General features: G+C 43.4%; 2 long non-coding RNA genes across 4 annotated transcripts in view; one reads left to right on the top strand and one right to left on the bottom strand.

Moving 5' to 3' along the window:
- Positions 1–652: 652 nt before the first annotated feature.
- LOC123327997 lies at positions 653–22,301 on the bottom strand. 3 transcript variants are annotated; one of them, XR_006542672.2, is made up of 5 exons: positions 22,109–22,301; positions 20,117–20,282; positions 12,633–12,716; positions 12,147–12,200; positions 653–1,981 (listed from the first exon to the last, which is right to left on the bottom strand). It is a non-coding gene; the product is annotated as an uncharacterized LOC123327997 (long non-coding RNA). The 3 variants fall into 3 exon arrangements; XR_006542673.2 differs by having other exon boundaries at positions 12,147–12,196; XR_006542674.2 differs by lacking the exon at positions 22,109–22,301 and adding an exon at positions 20,452–20,775.
- The window catches only part of LOC112587805, a 52,811-nt gene continuing 38,345 nt past the window's right edge, over positions 7,998–22,463 (top strand). The window contains exon 1 of the long non-coding RNA XR_006542676.2: positions 7,998–8,310. This is a non-coding gene — a long non-coding RNA (uncharacterized LOC112587805). The remainder of the gene's footprint in view (positions 8,311–22,463) is intronic.

The raw sequence follows: 22,463 nt of genomic DNA, 5'->3' as shown, positions 1-22,463 counted from the left end.
CACCTCCCAGCCACACTTGATGGCTTCCTGGTAAGCCTGGCAATCGGTTTAGTCCTAGGGCCGGGGCCCCAGACCAACGGGCACAAGTGTTAACCTTTGAATTCTGGTATCTGGGGGCTCAAGTGATACCCTTGGTAAGGGGTTCTCAGTCCATGATCATTTTCTGTTTATCCAGAAGTAGAGTTTAAGAGGGTAAACAAGTCTGCATTTGCCTAGCCCCTGCGGCTAAAGAAACAGGAAGCTGCCTCTTCTCTTGTAAACAACTCCAGCCAAGATTAGCAGTATTTGTAAGATGCTGGCTCTTAGCAGTGGGCGCCGAGTTGAACCCAGGACTAACTTTCAAGTGAGGGAAATGATTGCTGAGTACATAGAAATTCAAAAAAATCCTAAAGGCCATTTTCAAACCTCTTTCTGAACTCGGTAGTTCTCAGAGTAAGTTCTGAATGAAGTATTTGGAACCTTGGTTACTGCCAAGAGAAGATGAGACAATAAATTATAAAGTATCTTAAGCTGTGTCATTTAATTTCATAATTAAAAGTATATAATTATTTTAAATAATTACACAAATACAAGATCATATCACTAGATCTTATTTGAAATAAAAGAACTGTTAACATCTATAGAAAATGTGGTCCCTGGCCTCAGAGAATGCTATGGCTTACCTGTAGAAGCAGGACGTATATCAAGCTCATGATAAGAACTTAACTATATTTACTAACCAATATTTAAGGAAGTAGAAATAAATGCTGTGTCTCACCCCTTCCCAGCTCGCTTGCCTACAACATACATATCCACCCTCCCAGTGAGTATGAAGAAAAGGTCAGAGTGTGGCAGTATTTCCAGCCATCATTCTTTACCCACAGACCTGTTCCAGGAAGAAAGGGTTAGGAATGTAGTAAGCCTGAGCTTAGATACATTGGCTAGAAATTTAATTCAGTAAGTGCTTACCGTATGGGCTGCCTACTCGAGGCCTAATGCTGCATTAGGCCCTTTGGAGATCTAAAAGAAGGTATCTGCCCTTAATCTCACTGGAGCAAAAAACTAAAGTCCCCAAAATGAGGCCTCCTATTATTAAGTGCCAATGTTAATTGTAAGTGCGAAAAATTCTAGAAAAGGGAAACATTAATGTTTTAAGCAGACTTTAGATTTCATAGAGGCTAGGCATTGAACTGGATGTCTGTCAGGAGAGAATGAAGCTTGATGAGTCAGGATATAGCAAAATGAATAAATACGACAGTGGGAAAAACATTTTTTGCTGAGATCTAGGTTGAGAAGAAAGGGAAAATGTTTCATCATTCCTTTAAAAATATGGATTGCTTTCAGTAATGTAAAAAGAACCCATGGCTCTAAAGAAGGTAAAGGACTTGGGGCTTCCCCGGCAGTCCAGTTGTTAGGACTTGGCACTCCCACTGCATGGGACATGGCTTCTATCCTTGGTTGGGGAACTAAGATCCTGCAAGCCATGTGGCACAGCATAAAGAAAGAAAGGAAGAAAGAAAGTTAAAGGACTTGAATGAAGAAGCAGTCATATCCTAGAACTTGAGCAGATAACCTAGCACTTAGGCACTTAAAACCTCAGATCCTTCTGTAATACGAAAGCCCATCATGCTGGGAGGAAGCACCAGCTATTGGTCCACAGAGCTTTATAAATCCATCAGAATAGGTGAGGTTATGCTCTTGTAACAAGGAACCTCAATCTCAGTGTCTTGATACAGTAAATATTTATTTCTTGTTCATGCCACATATCCAACAAAGGTAACGGTAGGGTGGGGTAAGCTCTATTCCATATAATCTCCCAGGGACCTAGGCTGACGGAGATGCACCTTCTTGGAATGTTGCTATCTTATCATATGGCTTCCAGGTGAAAGAGATCTAAGACTCAAGTCTGTAGGTGGCTTATATTACTTCTACCAACATGCAGTTGGCTAAAATCCAACCATAAGTGAAAGGAACTATGGGACGTATCATCTTCCTTTGTGTCCTGAAAGAGGAAAAGAAAAATAGGATTTAGTAAACACACTGCATTATATGCATCATGACTTTGATGCACAGAATTTTACCCTATTGATAATAGCTAGCAGTTATATTTGCTAATCCTTATAATAATCCTATTATTATTGGATTAGCAATAAAAAATGAGGTAGCTTTTTAAGTATTATCTTTATTTTACAGGTGAGAGATGTGAAGGAAAGAGAAGTTAAATCACTTACTCAAGATCCCAGAGCTAGTAAGCAGCACAAAAGAGATTCCAACTCAAGTAGTTTTTCTCCAAAGTTCACACTCTTAACCATTATGCTATACTACCTTTTCAATGATTTAGTTAAAATGGGAGTCAAATCATGGCCTCATGTACCCTGAACCTCTCACACTGGGGTATAGAAAGCTTCCAGCAATCATGTTAAGCTTGACTTTCACCAGGTCCCCTTGCCAATATTGCTACAGCATCAGTTGTATAAATATATTTACAATGTTCTTGACCTGCCTATCTTGGCATGCCATCTGTTCTTAGGGATATGGATGAGAACTTAATTATGTATAAATTAGATGCTGTTTCTAAATGCAACACATTCTTGCATAGGCATCAGCATTCGTCAAAAGTATTGTGTCCTCTATTTCTGTCCTTGGGTGAGGCATTCTGGCTCCCCTGTCCTTAACTGCTCTCCAGCATGAGTTCTTCTCATTCTTTGTAGAACAGAAGTTAAGTGAACTATATTTTTCTTCTAAATCAATGTAATGGAGCAGATTATGTACAGACAAGTGGTGGGGGAGACATTGGCAGCTGGCCCTGAGCATGGCTGAGTAATGGATGTATTAGGAATCCAAGTTATCTCAAGCCTCAGACTTATTCAGGTTTGCTTATGTAACCCATGTGTCCAAGGTCAGACAAGCCTGGAAGCAACATTAGGGCCATCATTTCAATTACATCCAGATTTTAAACCTAATATGAGCCGAAATTTTGTTTATTTTGTTCACTGCCATATGGTGAACATCTAGAGCAGGGCCTGGCCTATAACAGACATTCAGTAAATGTTTGTTGAGTGAATTTGTTGACTAAATTCTAATCCTCTTTGGAGACACTGTGGTGAACTGGGAGAGCCCTGACTTTAGAACCAAATAGACTTGGGTTCAGATATCACAAGCTGTGTGACCCCTTGTAAGTTATTCTCCTTAGCTTCATCCTTCCTCATTGATAAATGTAGCTAATATTGCCTACCTCTTAGTTATGAGAGTGAAATGTGTTAATTCATTTCATGTAGTCAGTATACTGTAGCTTGGTGTGACTTCTGTCCTTATCAGAGAAATTCCTGGAAATTCAGCTGTTTTTCAGTGTTCCCCTCAAACATTCCAGAGTCTTCAGGGGTACCTAAGGTGCACTCACTAGTCAGTCGTCCTGGCTACAAAATCTCACACATCTCGTAGAGTCCCACCAGCTTTCTCCTCCTCTGATCTGATACCTTTGTCTGATGGTCTTGTCTGATACTGAGCTCTCCACTGCCATTTTGCAGTGCCCACCACATAGTGTTTCATATATGACCTGATGCACTGCCTCCTCCTGGAAGCCAATGATGTCAACACTGAGTCAACAGCACTGAGGCCACTGCTCCTGCCACCCTCTGAAGCTTTCACCAAAGGCACCGCCATTGCCCATTAAAGTCACTGTGTACTTTGCTAGGCCACCTCACTGGGCTGTTGCTTCCTAGCACAAGAATCCACCTGCTTGAAGCAGGAAGCATTTTTAGGCTGGTCCTGTCCACTGGTCCCTATTGGCTCTGCAGATTGAGGCGTATTCTTGATTCATACTCCTTTGTGAACACTCAAGATCCCAGTTTAACATAGCTCTTAACATTTTGTCCCCACTGTGTTCTTTGTGTACCCCAATATCTCACAGAAATTTTCTGTGACTGTGCCTATTTCAGCCCTCCACCACCCCACCTCATCTTCGGACTTAGTCATATCCATAGGGTGCTGGGTGAGGAACAATCTAAGAGGCATTTACCAGCTGTTACCCAAAACCACTCCATCCCCCACAAGTCATCTGTGGCAGCTTGTATCTACCAGTTTCTTTCTCTTTTAGAAAGGTTCCTTCCTTTGTGGTTCCTGGGTTCCTCAGACAAATAGGTTCTTGACAGGCCTCTCTACTGGCCTGTCTCTAGACCAGCCCTGACATGTCTGAGCCCCAGCATAAATATGGCTGCCTCCAGCCTAAAAGAAAGAAAGCTGAGTGCCAAACAATTGATGCTTTCAAAATGTGGTGCTGGAGAAGATTCCTGAGGGTCCCTTGGACAGCAAGATCAAGCTAGTCAATCCTAAAGGAAATCAACCCTGAATATTCATTGGAAGGACTGATGTTGAAGCTCCAATACTTTGGCCACCTGATGTGAAGAGCCAACACATTATAAAAGACCCTGATGCTGGAAAAGATTGAGGGCAGGAGGAGCAAGGGAATGACAGGATGAGATGGCATTACCAACTCAATGGACATGAGTTTGAGCAAACTCCAAGAGATGGTGAAGGACAAGGAAGCCTGGCATGGTGCAGTCTATGGGGTCGCAGAGTCAGACACGACTGAGCGACTGAACAAACACCAACCAGCCCAGATCCTCACCACTTTTAAAAGGGGATAAATAACCCATAAAGGTCAAACGCATAACTTTCTTGGGACTGTCAGAGATGATCAACAGAATGCTAATACTGAAAGTTCAAAATACAGACTTTGATAAACTTTAGAAAAGCATTGATTGAGATGGTTTGGTAAAAAAGCGAGGTCAAAAGTCCTAACTTTACATAGATGGGTGAAATGGCACCAAAACCAGTAACAAGGAAGTTATCTGTACAGCTGGCCTCAGTGATCTGCAAAATCTGATGAAGCTGGGAAACTCGAAGACTGGGAAGTAACCCCTTTTGGGGCTGTTTGAAGGCTATCTCAGTGCTCGGAGCTTTTCATATGCTCTTATCTTAACCCCGTGTTACTGGAAAAAACCACCCGCACACACCCGTTCCCTCTCCCCTACTCACCAGATAAGACCTGGGAAGAAAAGAGCCGTGTTTCTCAGAGTGAGTATAATCTGAGGCCCTCACAAATATAGCAGTGGACTTTAAAGCTTTGACAGAAGTCTTGGACATGTTAAGGGAGAGCAGCATTTGCAAGTAGGGACTGGAGAGAGATGAACTGCTTGTATAAGACCATAGGAAGAATCTGGTTTTCCTCTAGAGGATGGAAGCAGAGAGGAAAAAGGAAAGAAGAGAAAGACAGACTGAGAGGAATTCATTTTTTTTTGGTATGTTTGAGTGGATATAAATCCCTCTGTGTGCTATGCTAAGGCCTCAGATGAGTGAATTTTCATTGAAATTAAGGAAATGTCTGAGCTCCACAACTAGATTGGCATGACACAGTTCCGAGATAGTGTTTGAAGAATAATAAGAAGCTATTCCAGAATTCAGATAACACCAGGGACGTGGGAGCTCACAGAGAGACCATTCACACCCCCAGAAATCCTTCTCAGGAAAAGCATGGGACTGTCTATACCTGAGTGATGGGTGTCTGACTATGCGTGTACTCAGTCATGTCCTACTCTTTGAGACCCTGTGGACTGTAGCCCTCTAGGCTCCTCTGTCCATGGGATTTCCCAGACAAGAATACTGGAGTGGGTTGCCATGCCCTCTCCCAGGGGATCTTCCCAACCCAGGGATCAAACCTGCATCTCCTGCATTGCAGACACTCTTTACTGCTGAGCCACTGGGGAAGCCTGTGTCTGACTATATCTTAGCTAAAAATTAAGGACCAGGAAGGCCCTCTGACTGACCTCTGTTTATACCTGTAACCACATGGTTTATAAGATTTTTGAATTGTTTGTCATTTTGTATCCAATTTGTAAATATTTTCAATGTCATTAAAATCTCTTCAGAGACATATTTTTAAAAATTTTGCACACTATGGGTGCATCTTAATTTTCTTAACTCTACGAAATTGAACATTCTGTTTCCAGATTTGTGTTTTGTGAATAAATTTTTACTGAGCAGCAGTTTAACTGATATCAAGTAGAGCCGTCTATGGGGTCGCACAGAGTCAGACACCATTGAAGTGACTTAGCAGCAGCAAGTAGGGTTCTTGGCCTTCCCCAATCAAAGGAAATTGACTAGCAGACAGACAAGAAATTCAGGCAAGGCTTTACTGGAGCTCCCAAGGCCACAGTGGGGAGCAAAAACAAGTAGCAGGCTCCCTTGCTTGCTCCTTGAGCTACAGGGTGGTGGGGTGTGGGGAAGTTGGTTCCTTATACGGGGTGAGGTAGGGGTATGTCCAGGGGTTGGACTAGAGGGGTGGCTTATGTGTCTCGCCCACCCCTTTGGTGGTGCTGTGTGCAAGGGGCATATATAGTATGCTGCTTTTGCTCTCAACACCCTATTTTTTGCTCCTGGCTCTTCAGAAGTGGCAGTTGGTTTTTTTTGTCTTTTTGTATCTTTTTGTCCATAATTTGCCCCAACAGCACATGCATGCAGTTATTTTTAGTCCCTTATAATTCCTTTTTTTTTTTTTTTTTTTGCTCAAGGAGGTGTTTATCCTGGTGCAAGCATTGCTGTGAGGGGTCCCAGGTCCCAGCCTATCTCAGAACCATTCCAAAATGAAGTTAGGTGATCTAGACGAACTAGCAGTCTCAAATTTAATCTCTCTTGAAGCCTGACTATACAAATGAACAGTGTCCAGACCATATATGAAAACTGAATTCTGACCCACAACCTCTGCAGTAACCAGCCCAGGAAGCCAAGGTGTAACCTCTGTAGCCGTCAGCCCATAATAGCTAACTTCCCCTTTGCCCATTTTGCCTCTGCGTCCAAGTCAGAACCAGCCAGAGAAAGTCAGATATGTTCTCCAAAAAAACCTCATAGGGTGCTCTGCTTCTAGGCAGTCTGCCTTCAGCTTCTTCATGCCAGCCATTTCCAATCGGAGCCTGGAACCCTTCCCTATTTTTCACCATGACGTTTTCTATACCTGTCTTTGTCTCTGCCAAAAGCAAGTGATGCTGGCTGAGTCCTTTACCATAAGCAAGCTCGGCAAAAACAGCCTCTGCATGTTCTCATCTGGGTGGTCTTCTTTTATGCTCACACTCTCCTTGAATTAACCTAATGGACACTGACCCCAAAGGAATGTCACAGGCAAAAACATTGCATCAAAGTTTTTTCCATCATGAGCCACTGGAAAATACTGGCTATTTCTAGAAGGGCATCTAAAAGAAAAACCCCTCCACACCCCGTGCACACCTATCAGACAGAAGGTCCTGTGCTCTGTGTCTTCCTTGGCCACTTGGTGCCTATGGACACATAGCAGCAGCAGCAGGAAGCCACAGAACATAAATCAGCCGCCGAGTTCAAACTGTTCCAGTCCGTCACATTGCCATGTTGCCAGCCCATGGTGCTGTGCCAGTTACCACCACATGTACCAAAGTCACTTTTCAAAACACGGTCAAACAAACTGCAGCAGGGCCATCCAAGCGTTAAAACGCTCGGGCGCAATTGTCAAAGCAAAGACTTATGTGCCAATAAGTAGGAGTCTGGGCTACATCCAGTTAAGAAATCACCTGGATGACAGCCTGAAGTTTAACTCTTTGTGGACAGACCAGCTCATCACCACTTCTACTAAAGAGAGGGCGAAGGGCATGGGGTGGGAGGAACCAGGCATGAGATTCAGTCAGACAGAACCTGGGGAGGTTTTCTGTACTGTGGTCCCTGGGCAACCCCGATGTGGGGGCTGTGGGTGATGCTGTCAACTCAGGTCATCTGAGGCAGGTGCAGGTGCTTCACACAGTTTCTTAAAGCTCTTGCCCAATTCCCCAGAACCACTGGGAAACTGACAAATGTTTCCTGACAGCCTACTGTGTATCTAGCACTGAGGTTCCTTTATGCTTGTTCTTGGAAGAGACAGAACAAAAGCCCCACCTTTATCTTCTCAGAGCTCCTTCTCTAGGGGTGTTATCAGAGCCACTCTAGGTGTAGATATCCTGGGCTCCATGGAAAATTCTGAAGAGCTTCTCACTAGCCCCACATTCTGAGAAACAGTATGGATGACATTTGAATAGGCTTCTAAAATCTACCAGGGCTTCCCAGATGGCTCAGTGGTAAACACCCTGCCTACCAATGCAGGAGATGTAAAAGGCATGGGTTTGATCTCTGAGTAGGGAAGATCCCCTGGAGGAGGGCATGGCAGCCCACTCCAGTATTCTTGCCTGAAGAATCCCATGGACAGAGGAGCCTGGCAAGCTATTATTAAGCACCATTTACAAAATCCACTTGGTTTAATCTCTGCAAACCTTCCAGGTCAGTACCATCTTATCATTATCCTTCTTCTGAGGCTCAGAGAGCTTAACTAACTTGTTTCTGATCACACAGCTAGGAAGGTAGACAGCGGGCTCTTCCGTCTGCAAACTCCACACTGGATACTTTTGGTGGGGGGTGTGGGGGGTGGGGGGTCTTGGGCTAGAGGTTGTGGGTAGGATATCTACCTCTCACTGGAGTCTGAGGCTCTTGCCATAAGCTTCCTGATACTGCAGAAGGTGGGGAGTTTAAGGCAGCCATGGGTTGGGGTTTACACCACTCACATGGAGGCCCATGGCTGGAGACAGCCTCTGGGTTCACTTCAAGCCTCAGAAAGGGAGTGCTTAAGGGAAACATCTTTTCTGCTATTTTAATAGGGGGGTTAAAAAAAAAAAAAGTGGTAAATACAAGGAGTTAGCTGGTTGCTGAGGAGAAGGCAATGGCACCCCACTCCAGTACTCTTGCCTGGAAAATCCCATGGATGGAGGAGCCTGGTAGGCTGCAGTCCATGGGGTCGCGAAGAGTCAGACACGACTGAGCGACTTCACTTTCACTTTTCACCTTCATGCATTGGAGAAGGAAATGGCAACCCACTCCAGTGTTCTTGCCTGGAGAATCCCAGGGATGGGGGAGCCTAGTGGGCTGCCATCTATGGGATCGCACAGAGTTAGACACGACTGAAGTGACTTAGCAGCAGCAACAGTAGCTGGTTGCTGGGATGGCCCGTAATGTACACTTTGACTGTAGAACTGGTCACTTCCTGGATGTAAAAGAAAGGTTTAAGAAAAAGTGACCGAGAAGGCGCCCACTCCCAGCCACCAGCCCAGCCAGCTGCAGAGAGGGAAACAAATGAGCTTCTATAGATGGAATCCTTTGTTTGAATAGAGGTTAGCTGTGGCTTCTCTTTGTAACCCGGGGTGGGGAGTGGGGGTGGCTAACACTTTAATGCTTCCCTTGGGCAGTAATTAGGTGCCCTGGAGGGATGGCCACTATCAGGACCCCATAGGGGACCACTTAGAAGAAAGGTCATGAATCTAGAGAAATTAAGGGATCAAGTCAGAAAGGTAAGGGGCCCGTGGAGCTGGGAGAGAAGGGACATTTTCCCCACAAAGAGTTTCCCCTCCTATGTCATCCTTCCATGCCGCGTGTAGTAGTAAGACCAAGTCATAAATAAATCCCCCCTGCCAAGCCCCAGCCAGCCAAAGTAGGAATGCCCAGAATGGCAGGCAGCCTGTGCACAGGGTCCGCGGGTACTGGCCTAGTGCAGGGGTGCTCGTGAAAGGGCAGGCCTTTTCCTCTACCCTTCCTGACCCCAGCACCATGATGCTCCAATGTGCTGAGTGTCTCTTGGAGGCTGGGAAGACAGAAGCCTCACCCAATTTGCTCCCCCTGTCCTTTGCCTCCCCCTCTGCCTCTGCACGACTTCCGCCCACCAGCTTCTCACCCCTCAAAGGGCCTCTCCCACAGGGAGGTGCAGCAGAGACAGCACCTGCATCTGGGGTGACTCTGTGATTTGTCTCCTGTTGACTAAGTCACTCACTGGAGAAGGCAGTGGCACCCCACTCTTGCCTGGAAAATCCCATGGATGGAGGAGCCTGGTAGGCTGCAGTCCATGGGGTCGCTAGGAGTTGGACATAACTGAGTGACTTCACTTTCACTTTTCACTTTCATGCATTGGAGAAGGAAATGGCAACCCACTCCAGTGTTCTTGCCTGGAGAAGCCCAGGGATGGCGGAGCCTGGTGGGCTGCCGTCTATGGGGTCGCACAGAGTCGGACAAGACTGAAGCGACTTAGCAGCAGCAGACTAAGTCACTCAGGGCACTAAACTCCCTCCAGGCCTGGGAACAAGTGAAAGCAAGGAATGAGAAGTGGAGAAAGCCACTCTTCTATCTCTCTTCTTCCCTGGACCTGTCCTCTGCTAGCACTGTTGGGCAGGTTGTTCCCCATGAATGGCAGGGCCCTGCCGGTCAGTGACTTTGCCTGTGAAGCCAGCCTCAGGGCACTGGGTGGTGTGGGGGCAATGGTGATCCACTGGGGATCACAGATGGGGAAGGAGATCTCAGCGCCGTGGTTACAGGGCTGGGCCTTGTCCTTCAGAGATTGCGCAGAGACAGGGGGACACAGGATGCATGAACTAGGAGAACTGAATTTTGGTCTGAAGACCTTTGAAATCTTTGTGAAGAAAATGGAAGACACATATGGCAAATCCACAGTAAACTCAGATTTTAAAGAGTCCATAAATGAGCCTTGGGTTTTGCAAGAGGCAAGACTTGGATACAGCTTTAGGGCAGATGGTTACTTAGTTCTGGGAAAACCAATGTAATGGCCCATTTAATTATGCAAATGTGGGGATACAGTAGCTGGAAGGGAAAAGGGCTCTGGGTGGTAAAGTGAATGAGTGTATCTGTGTTGGAGTCTGATACAGGTCTCTGCTATGCTTTCTTAGAAAAACTGGATATGCTGAGAATTTGGCCTATTCCAGGCTGATGCTCCATTGAGCTTGCTTATGTTTTCATATAGCTCATCATAGATGATGGACCTGCTTTTGCCTGGGCTTTATTGGTACCCTGGGCACAAGCAACAGAGTCAGGGAGACTCTGCTAGGGGCGCAGCCATACAGGCTGCTCTGGCGTCTCCAGGAGAGATGCCCTTAGCCAGGACATTAGCATCCCCATATGGATGCCCTTGGCAATGAGGAGACTCTTTTGAGGGGCCTCTCTAGTGTCAAACATTCACTGCACTAGGCTCTGGAGTTCTTACCCTGAGTCTATGTCCTATAATAGGTCAGTGACTAGAATTTAGAAAGTCTATTTATTTGAATTAGAAAAAAATTTAAAAAATTTTTTTTACTAATTTCTGAGTGAAATGTAGCATTTCACTCAGCAATGATGTAGGCAATAAACTGTGATAGTATTAGAAGAGCTTGTAATGTTGTCACTGATAAAAATCATGTATATTTTCATCACTTTACTGTTGTTGCTGTTATAGTAAAGTCTTTTTAATGCTCATCACTGATTCAAAATTACAGTAACTATTAGCTCTGCCACTTGAACCTGGCAGGATTAAACTAACCTTCTAGTTGGGATCAATTAATAGAATCATTTGTAGGTAGCTGGTACTAGATCAGACTGAATCCTGGGCTTAGGCCATCCTGAAGGGCATCAGCTATTAAACCATTTAGGCAAAAGTAAAAGCACCTATAGAGTATTTCTAGCCAATGCACCTGCCTTGAACATAACTCATTTTACCTGTGGAGACTAATATCTAACATTTACTGTGCTAACTACAAGCCCTCCAGTGTTAATGTAGATAACGGTAGCTGAAGTTTTGTGGTATCCTCTTGTTAGAGTCTTTTTTGCTTAGAGTTCGACGTAGAGTCTTTTTCGCAGATGTTATTCATCTCTGAAGAGTGCCTCTCTTTCAGGGGACTTCAAATGTTAATTAACTGCTCCTACAGTGTAGATGACACAGTTGTCATGTTAACTATGCTGAAATGTTTTAAATTAAATGATAACAATATAACACAAATCAGGACTGACCCAGGAGTTTGGTAGGAATCGTAGGTTATCTGGCATCCAGTGAATACTTGAGTCAAATTTCTTGAATTTACAGTTGAAACCATCAGGGAGATAGCATCCGGTACATGGGCTCACATTCTATGAATCCCCTGGTCTTGGGTGGACTGACTTCAGAACAGGCTTGACAAACTCTATCATGTCAGGTCCTTAAAAAAAGAGTATCCTGAAAGCAGGAGACCACTGCTGCTTCCCCTTGTGCTTTTTTGGAAAGGAGCATATTATTTCATGGAAAGCAGATAAATGCTGAGTGACTGTCTTACCTTGCTCGTAGCTCTATATTTCAAGTGTCCTTCTCCCACAGGTGCCGAATCTAGCTAAAAATAGGCAAGACATTGAATCCAAGAATAAAAGGAAGCTGGTCTTTACCACGTTTGGTATCAGTTTCAAATGTAAAGAGGTTTAATGCCCATTAGCAACTAAAACTATGTTTTCTCCCCTTTGAAATTGAACTACATTTTGGCAGAAAGAAACATTTATTTAAAGCCTTGATATTATTAATTCAGGAAGGGACTACACAGAGCATTTACTCCATTTTAACAGAGGAGAAAATGAAGGCCAAGAATGATAACTTAATAGCTACATGGCAGGCCTGCTAACCAGTCTGAGGTCTTCCTTTCACACAAAGATCTAGTCCCTACTGAGATGAAACAGTGGGAGATGATGAAATTGAATTTTCAGAGCAAGCCCGTGTCTCAACGCTGACAATAACCACTCAGAAAATGCAATGGGAAAAACATTTCACTTACAGTAGCAGCAGAGATGATAAAACTCTCTAATTAGATGTTTTCTTCATTTCACCCACAAAAATAAATTCTAGATGGATTAAAGATCTAAATGTAAAGAAAAAAATAAAATGATGAAAGTTCTAGAAGAAAAAATAAGAGAATATCTATTTCTTATGATATTTGGATACAAATGAATGATCTTCATAAGCAAAACACAGAATTCAAAATGTAAGTGAAAAGATCTACAGATATGACTGAAAAAAATTAAAAACCTCTGTAAACAAAGACAAATAAAAAACAGTAGATTAAGAGGAAATATTTGCAACATATATCATAAGAAAAAGATGAATATCCAGAATATATAAAACATTTTAACAAACAAATACAAAAAATAAATTAATTCTAGAAGAGAATGGACATAGGACATAAACTGGCCAATCACAAAAGAAATACAAATACAATACAATATGAAGAGATGGTTTTAGGCAAATAGATATCAATTGTGGTTTTTGGACTGCAGTTGTTTTCAGAACAATCTAAACAAGAGTATTAAATCATAGGCAAGGGATGGTCTTCAGGGAAATGGGCTTTCCAGAAAGCTGGAAAGGTTTAGGCAGGCTGTAATTCAGGGAAACCTGGCCTTGTTAAATTTGTTTCTAGAACCAAGAGAGTTCAAGTTTGATAAACCTTTCCTTAGACAGAAATACGGCTTGTGTGTATAAAGGTGATGAAAACTCTGAGTAGAGAAAGGTTAAGGCATAATCAGACTTGAATTGTTTCACATCTGGCTTGATTCTCCTTGTAGGCATTCTGTGCCCCACCCTGAGGCCTGGGGGCCAGGGAGAGCTGTACTGAGACAGCCATGTTTGTTCCATGTGGCCAGCCCACTGCTGACAAGATTTTACATCATTCTCCAATTAAATCCCAACCTTAATTTTTTTCTACATTGAGTGTGTGTGTGTTTGTGTTCCCTTTCCATTTACTGATAAATATCTGAAATGCAGCAATGTTTATCCTAATTAATCTAAAAAATGTAGATCAAAATATGATACATCTGTTTTTGTCTAACTGAACAGAACAAATTAAAATACCTGTGATATCCAGTGCTGACAAGAGGTGGGGTAAAGTCAGTTCCAGCAAACTGTTCGTATGGAACGGAATGGAATTGTCGCTTCAGTCACGTCTGACTCTTTGGGACCCCATGGACTGTAGCCCACCAGGTTCCTCTGTCCATGAGGATTCTCCAGGCAAGAATACTGGAGAGGGTTGCTCTGCCTTCCTCCAGGAGGTCTTCCTGACCCAGGGATTGAATCTACGTCTCTTATGTCTCCTGCATTGGCAGGCGAGTTCTTTACCATTAGTGCTACCTGGGAAGCCCAACTCTTGGTAAGGATATTATTAATAAAGCCATTTGGGGGTCAGTTTGGCAGTATCTCTTAAATACCAAATATATTTTTCCCTTTGACTTAGCAATTGTAATTCAGGAACATGTGCCTATGCTTAAGCCGCATGGAAAAAGATTTTACTGAAATGTTATTTTTATTGAAAATCAGAAGCAAAATGGCATGAATAAGAAAACGATTAAATAAACTGGAACATGTTCATACTTAGTTTATATTCTTCCAGAAACAGATCTTGTGACTAGGATTCAAGTTTGAGGTGTCTGGGAAGTGTAAGTAGGGAACTGGGGAAGTGATGCAGGGAAGAGCAGATGACTAGTGAAGGATGTGTTATTGAGCCAGTGAGGGACCAGAGTTTAATCCTTCAGGAAAACTCAGAAGGTAGTACAAAGCACATATCTCAGAATTATCCTAGCCAAGGGTCCAGGGGGCTGGGATATTTATACTGCTATAAATTTTAGTCATTGTTAAAGCTGTCTCTCAGAGGAACTTTAATTCCCAAGTACTTCCACTCAACCATCCATGGGCAAATTGGTTTCAGTGGCTGGAGGGAGCTATGCAACAAAGGTGGAGGTACTGGCCATTGGCAGTCAGGCTGTGATGTGTGAAATGATAAAGGTTTCCAAAGGGATATGAGTGGAGCATGGACAGTATCTGCTACATATGCTAACAAATGCAGAGAGGCCATTAAAAAGAAAGAGGCAAAGTAAGTAGCAAATATTGGATTGGCCAAAAAGTTCATTTGAGTTTTTTCATAAGATGTTACAAAAGTCCTGAACAAACTTTGTGGACAATCCAGTAAATATATAGTATGTTTTCATTTTTGTAATAAAAATACATATAACATAATTCACAGTGGTTACCTCTAAAGAGAACAGGGTAAAGAAAATGATGGATTTTAATTTTTTATTTTATTTCTGTCATTTGTTCTACAACAGGCCTATGCTGCTGCTGCTGCTAAGTCGCTTCAGTCATGTCCGACTCTGTGCGACCCTATAGACGGCAGCCCGCTAGGCTCCTCTGTCCCTGGGATTCTCCAGGCAAGAATACTGGAGTGGGTTGCCATTTCCTTCTCCAATGCATGAAAGTGAAAAGTGAAAGTGAAGTCGCTCAGTCATGCCCGACTCTCCGTGACCCCACGGACTGGAGCCTACCAGGCTCCTCCGTCCATGGGATTTTCCAGGCAAGAGTACTGGAGTGGGGTGCCATTGCCTTCTCCACAACAGGCCTATAGAATCATTTAAAATTAAAAGAAATAAGGGAAAGTTTAAGAAACACATTCATGAGAAAACAAGAAACAGGTGAAGAAACTGAAAAACACTATGAATTAGGACCCAAAAATATATCCACTAATTTGTCACTCAACACATTTTTATTAAATGCCTTCTATGTAGCAGGCTGCATATTAGATTGTTGTTGTTTAGTCACTAAGTCATGTTAGACTCTTTCCTAACCCCAGGGTCTGTAGCCTGCCAGCTCCTCTGTCCATGGGATTTCCCAGACAAGAATACTGAAGTGGGTTGCCATTTCCTTCTCCAGGGGATCTTCCCAACCCAAGGGTCAAACCTGTGTCTCCTGTATTGCAGAAGGATTCTTTACCACTGAGCTCACAGGGAAGCCATGTATTAGATTAGATACTGAAGTGGCCAGTAAAGACTCTGCCATCTGAGGTACTAAACTTGCTGATCCAAGAACCTCTCCTGAAATCTTGGTATTGGTGGAAAGTTAGTAATTTTTTTTCCCTTGAAATATCCATCCCATCCCAAAGCTTTTGAAGCTAAATATTCAAACTTTTGAGGATTTTTTTTTTTAAGTTTTAAAGCGGGGAAAGCATAGAACTTAGGAATACATGTGGATATGATTTTAAATGTTGAAAACACTCATGTGTAGGGAATTGTGATTTTTTTTTTCTTCCATAAATATCCTTAACAGAAGTGAAGTGTTCATTGACAAATACCCAAGATAGTGGCTCTTTCACCACCTGAGAACTGTCATTGTTTTTTCAGGTACATGATTCTTGTGCTAAGTGGTTATGCTATTGGGGTTAGCAAAGTCTTTTCTGGGGGGAAAATACAGAGCTGAATCTCCTTTCCCTGAAATCATAGATACTGACTCTGTGAAAAAGAAGAACGTCCATAGAAAGCCCATTTTAGCTCCCAAACACTGACCTCCACAACTTTTATGACTTCTTGTCTAAAGCCTTAAGAACTGCTGAAGAGGTGGCATTGATGTAATCTGGGGGAATTGCTCCAAACTCTCTGCTTTCCAGCTTTCTTATTTCAAAAGCAGAAGAGACATCTCTAGGCATGATAGAGGCCCAGAGGTAGCAAGCGAACGCATAGTGCAGAGCACACAGCAAGTGTTCCATTCGTTTTACTTTCTGTCCTTCCCCACTGGCAAGACCTGTCTCCCCCGGCACCCACCCTAACCTTGTGAAAAACTGTATAAAAGTAGCTGGTGAATTAATATTGTTCCATCATCTGATGATATCTCTGTGTCAGACAGACTCTAAGACGACCTGTAGTGATTTCCAGTCTCCTGTGTCCCCACCTTTCTGTAATTCCCTGTTCCTGAGCCACAGGTAGAGCCTGTGAGTTGCAAAGGTCACAGGATGTCACTCCCTTGATTAGTTAACATTATATGGAAAAGTGGAGGGATTTGTAATGTAATTAAGTTCCAAAGTCAGTTTTTTTTTTTTTTAAGTTAACTCGTTGTTGTTTAGTCACTAAGTTGCGGCCGACTCTTTGTGGCTCTGTGGACTGTAGCACACCAGGCTCCTCTGTCTTCCACTGTCTCCTACAGTTTGTTCAAATTCATGTTCATTAAGTCGGTGATTCTATCTAACCATCTTATTATCCTCTGCCACTTCCTTCTGCTTTTGCCTTCAATCTTTCCAAGCATCAGAGTCTTTTCCAATGAGTCGGCTCTTCAAGTCAGGTGGCCAAAGTATTGGAGCTTCAGCATCGGTCCTTGCAGTGAATATTCAGGGTTGATTTCCTTTAGGATTGACTGGTTTGATATCCTTGCTGTCCAAGGGGCTCTCAAGAGTTTCCTCCAGCACCACAATTTGAAAGCATCGATTTTTCAGTGCTCAGTCTTCTTTGTGGTCCAACTCTCACATCCATGCATGACTACTGGAAAAACCATAGCTTTGACTATAGGGACCTTTGTTGGCAAAGTGATGTCTCTGTTTTTTAATACGCTATCTATGTTTGTCATAGTTTTCCTTCCAAGGAGCAAGTTATCTTTTAATTTCATAGCTACAGTCACTGTCTACAGTGATTTTGAAGCCCAAGAAAATAAAATCTGTCAATGTTTCCACTTTTCCCCATTCTATATGCCATGAGGTGATGGGACCAGATGCCATGATCTTAGCTTTTTGAATGTTGAGTTTCAAGCCAGCTTTTTCACTCTCCTCTTTTACCCTCATTAAAAGGCTCTGTAGTTCCTCTTCACTTTTTGCCGTTAGAGTGGTATCATCTGCATATCTGAGGTTGTAGCTATTTCTCCTGGCAATCTTGATTCCAACTTGTGATTCATCCAGCCTAGCATTTCTTATGATGTACTCTGTATATAAGTTAAATAAGCAGGGTGACAATATATAGCCTTGTCTTACTCCTTTTCCAATTTGGAACCAGTCCATTGTTCCATGTCTGGTTCTAACTGTTGTTTTGACCCCCTTATATATGTTTCTCAGGAGACAGGTAAAGTGGTCTGGTACTCTCATCACTTTAAGAATTTTCCACAGTTTGTTGTGATCCACACAGTCAAAGGCTTTAGTGTAGTCAATGAAGCAGACTTACTTACTTACTTAAAGTTGTTCAGTTGTGTCTGACTCTTTGTGACCCCATGGACTATACAGTCCATGGAATTTTCCAGGCCAGAATGCTAGAGTGGGTAGCTGTTCCTTTCTCCAGGAGATCTTTCCAACCCAGGGATTGAATCCAGGTCTCCCGTGTTACAGGCAGATTCTTTACCAGCTGAGCCACCAGGGAAGCCCAAATGAAGCAGAAGCAGATGTTTTTCCTGGACAGTTAATCCAAAGGGAGATTATCTTGGGTGTGTCTGACTAGGTTGGGTGGAAGCCCTTTAAAGAGGGCCAAGGCCCTTCCAGAAGTCCAGAAACTCTCCTAGCTTTGAAGAAATAAGCTCCATGGGGTGAGAGGGCTACCAGAAATGATCTCACTGCAAAGAACTGCAGGCAGCCTCTAGGAGCTGACACTAGCCAGCAAGGAAACAGGGGTCTCAGATCTAGAGCTGCAAAGAGATAAATTCTACCAACAACATAAGGGAGCTTAGAAGTGGATCTTGCCCCAGTCAAGCTTCTGATGAGACAGGAGCCTCCACTGACACCCAGATGTTAGCCTGGTAAGACCCTGAAGTAAAGAACCTAGCTAGGCTATCCCTAGACTCCTGACCCACAGAGACTACAAAATAATAGCCATGTGTTATTTTAAGCTGCTGACTGTGATAACTTGTTACACAATAGTAGACTATCTCCCTGTAGCTCTTCTGCTTTATACTGAGATAATAAAAAGGATGGTGAGGATAATGAAGGAATGAGGCTGGGAGGGGAGGAAAAACATGAAACATTTATTAAACACTTAATATATACCAGGCACATTAGTCAGGGTTCTGAAATGAAACAAATGGGACACTCAAGTGGTAAAATAGGGAGAATCTTACAACAGAACTATAATCAGAAGTATGCATAGGGTTAGGATTCCCAACAAGAGATGTTGAGGCCATGAGCATCTCTAGGTGTGAATGTCTAAGGGGAGAAAGCAGAGTTAATGGAAGCTTTAGAGAGTTTAGCTATGGGAGAGGACTGCCTGACAGGAACTAGGGATGAAGGCAAAGGTATATAGCCTCTACTGAAATGGTAAAAGCCAGGGAAATAAATACCCTGGGTTCTTATTCCTTTGAGAAGCTATTCTACTAGTATCTCCCTTTGGTTGAATTCAACCAGAAGCCAGAGTGCAAAGATTACTTGGTGACACAGTCTTAGAGGTCAGTCTCTAAGGCCCAAAGCAGGGATGAATAAAGAGGTGGAAAATGGAACTGGAAGGGTAAATGGAGAATAATAAACTCTCATAGATTAGTTCATTGATTTTTGGTACACAAGGACTGAAGTATAGAGATGTTATGTAATCTACTCAGGGTAAGAGAACCAATGGGCTTCCCAGGTGGCTGAGAGGTAAAGAATTCACCTTCCAATGGTGGGGACGCAGGAGACATGGGTTTGATCCTTGTGTCAGGAAGATCTCCTGGAGGAAGAAATGGCAACCCATTCCAGCATTCTTGCCTGGAGAATCCCATGGAGAGAGGAGCCTGGTAAGCTAGCGTCCATAGGGTGGCAAAGAGCCGGACATGAGTGAGCGACCGAGCACAAATGCAAGAGAACCAATAGGTGGTAGAACTAAGATTGGAACCCAGGCATATCTAGTCCCAGAACCTGGACTCTTTTTAAAGCTAATTAATTAATTTGGCTACATTGGGTCTTAGTTGCAGCATGTGGGATCTTCACTGTACCATGTGGATCTTTCGATGCAGCACACAGACTCTCTGCACATGGGCTCAGTAGTTGTGGAGCATAGGCTTAGTTACACCGTGGCTTGTGGACTCTTAATTCCCTGACTAGGAATCGAACTCTTGTTGATCTGCATTGCAAAGGAGATTCTTAATGGAGCCATTGCAAACTGGACCATCAGGGAAGTCCCAGAGCCTGGATTCTAGACCACTCCAATTAGAGTCCTTGGGACCCTTTGTGCCTGTGACCTTTCTATTCTGGGCTTTCCTCTGGATCCTGGAAGTCCCTTCCATGCTTAGCCACAGTGTAGGCTGGCTTCCTCTTTCTTCACCACGGCCACCTTTGTGTTATTAAAGTTAGGTACTGGCATCCTGCTTGTGGTGGCCAGAACAGGTCCTCCATGATCAACATGGGTGACTAAATTTGGGGAGAAACAAACCTTTTCTCATGAGATTTCCAGCTGAGTTGTTCAGGACCAAGAAGAACAGAAAACTCTCCAATGTTTCCAAAACCATCAAAGCCTTTGACATTTTCTCCCAGTCATTCCCAAATTACTTCAAAGTGTTTGTTCTTACCTGGCAGGAGGGCATGGGAGAGAGTTCCAAAGCCTTTTGTGGAGATCCGCAGCGTTTACTCTCATTTGCAAAGCTTCCTCCTCTGAAGAGGTGATGAGTTCAGCTATTTCAGGAGCAAGGATGTAGATGTGACCCTGTCTCAGCTCAGAGTAACTGCCTAGAGTTCCTGCAAATATCAAGAAGAAAGGAAAAGGAAAGTTAAAAAGAAAACCTCTCAACATAGTTCATAAACCTGCCAAATGCTTAATTAGCTTCTTTGTAGATCCGCAGCCCACTTTCTTCCAGAAAATGTCCTTGTAGGACTGTTAGGATATGGAATTTGGGGGCACAGAGACCTTGGTTCTGGTCCCAGCTCAGCCACATATTAGCTAGATGACCTTGGGCAAGTCATTCATTCATGGAACTTTTATTGAAGGCTTTATCCTTGAGAAGTATAAAGATGAAAGACACAGTTTCTGCCCTCAGGGAGCACACAGAAAACTGAATAGAAAATGGTATATAAACAAATAGTTATATCCCAGTGTGATAAATGCTAAGATAGAGGTTCCATGAGGGGCACCTGGAGAAGGGAAAACTAGCTCAGCCTGGAGAGGCTGATCTACCAAGCTCTCTGGGTTTCCATCCCTCTGCTGTGAAATAGAGAGGTTTCACATATTTGCAAGGGTAGCTAATTCATTCATTTAGTGCTGGACACTGAGGAGTATGGGCTTCCCTGGTGGCTCAGTGGTAAAAAATCTGCCTGCTAAATACAGGAGATGTGGCTTCCATCCCCGGGTCAGGAAGATCCCTTGGAGTAGGAAATGGTCATCCACTCCAGTATTCTTGCCTGGGAAATCCCATGGACAAAGGACCCCAGAGGGCTACCCTGCATGGGGTCACAATGAGTTGGACATGATTTAGTGACTGAACAACAACTTAGGAGAGTGCAAAGTTGCCTAAGGTTCAGCTCCCACACGAAGCCCCATTGGCTACTTGCACCTGCCTCTGGGAGAGGGAAAGAGAGCCAGCATGGCCCCTACCCCTCGCTCAGGATTCTCTTGAGGAAGAGCTCTTGCCTCTCCCTGTTCCTGCCTCAGTTTCCAACACACATTATGTGCTTTCTTGGCTATTTGTTTGATTCTGGTGTACTCTCTCTGTAAATGTGCTAAATTGAGAGAGGTAGGTTTTATTGGATTAGCAGAAGCAGAGCTGCTTGACAAAGGGAGTCAAAACTCAGCTGAAGTGAAATCAAGAACGAGGAGGACAGGGAAGAGTAGAAAGGAGGGAACCGGAAAAGCTAGAGGCAGAGTAAGTCTGCTCCCAGGAGAATCCCAGGAGACTGGTCTGTGTCTCAATGGCTCTAGAAGTTTAGGATTGATTGACTCTTCATAAGGATGAAAAAAAAAGGCTGGCAGAGCTGTTTCTTATTAGCAGCCAAATTAGTTTAGTGATAAAGTCCTGCCTTCCAAGGGAGTAAAATCAAGATGTAATTAGGAAGTGAACACAGACTTATTGAATAATTTGGGAGATGGTACCACTTCCTATAAAGGCATATGCTTTTTTTCAAAGCCAAGTCCAAAACTCTGCATTTCTCATTCATTAATGCCCCCATCATTCATTTACTTAGAACTGGGCAATGAGAGGGATGCAAAGTTGTACAAGACTCAGCTCCTGCTTTCAGTTTTATTCTAGTAAACCTTTTGGCTAAGATCAAGGGTAGTATTGGAGCTTCCCTAATGGCTCAGTGGTAAAGAATTCACCTGCCAATGCAGGAGATACAAAAGATGAACATTCGATTCCTGGGTAGGGAAGATCCCCTGGAGGAGGAAATGACAACTCACTCCAGTATTCTTGCCAGGAGAATCCCATGGACAAAGGAGCCTTGTGGGCTACAGTCCATGGGGTGGCAAAGAGTAGGACACGACTGAAAATACACAAACATTTATCGAGTACCACGTGCCAGGCACTGGACTCCGTCTGAGAATCAAGAATAAATAGAGCGTGGTTTCTTACCTCACGGAGTTTATAGACTGGTCAATTTGCTAATAAAATGTCTTCCCACTTAGAATATTCTAAACACTAACTTGAACAGATATATTTTTCTCTCCTGTGATTTTGTCAGTTCTCTGGCTTTTGTTGGGAGAATAAATCCTCCAGATTTACTCTAGAAGCTTGCCAATTCAGCTCTGAGCTCAGTTATTTGTGACTGGGAGAGAAAAGAATGGTCTGTTTCCTATCTCTCCCCTACAGGTTTAACAATGCACCTGGCTGGATCAGGCATATCCACTTTGTTCTCCAAATGAGGTGTTGCACACACTGAGTCATTTTTCTGGCTTTTGAAAAAGCTCAATTCAACCCTCCAATTTCC

The sequence above is a fragment of the Bubalus bubalis genome, chromosome 11, assembly GCF_019923935.1.
Source record: "Bubalus bubalis isolate 160015118507 breed Murrah chromosome 11, NDDB_SH_1, whole genome shotgun sequence".
NCBI lineage: Eukaryota > Metazoa > Chordata > Mammalia > Artiodactyla > Bovidae > Bubalus > Bubalus bubalis.
The sequence above is the reverse complement of the archived record's forward strand: the minus strand, read 5'-3'. Positions and strand labels throughout refer to the sequence as shown.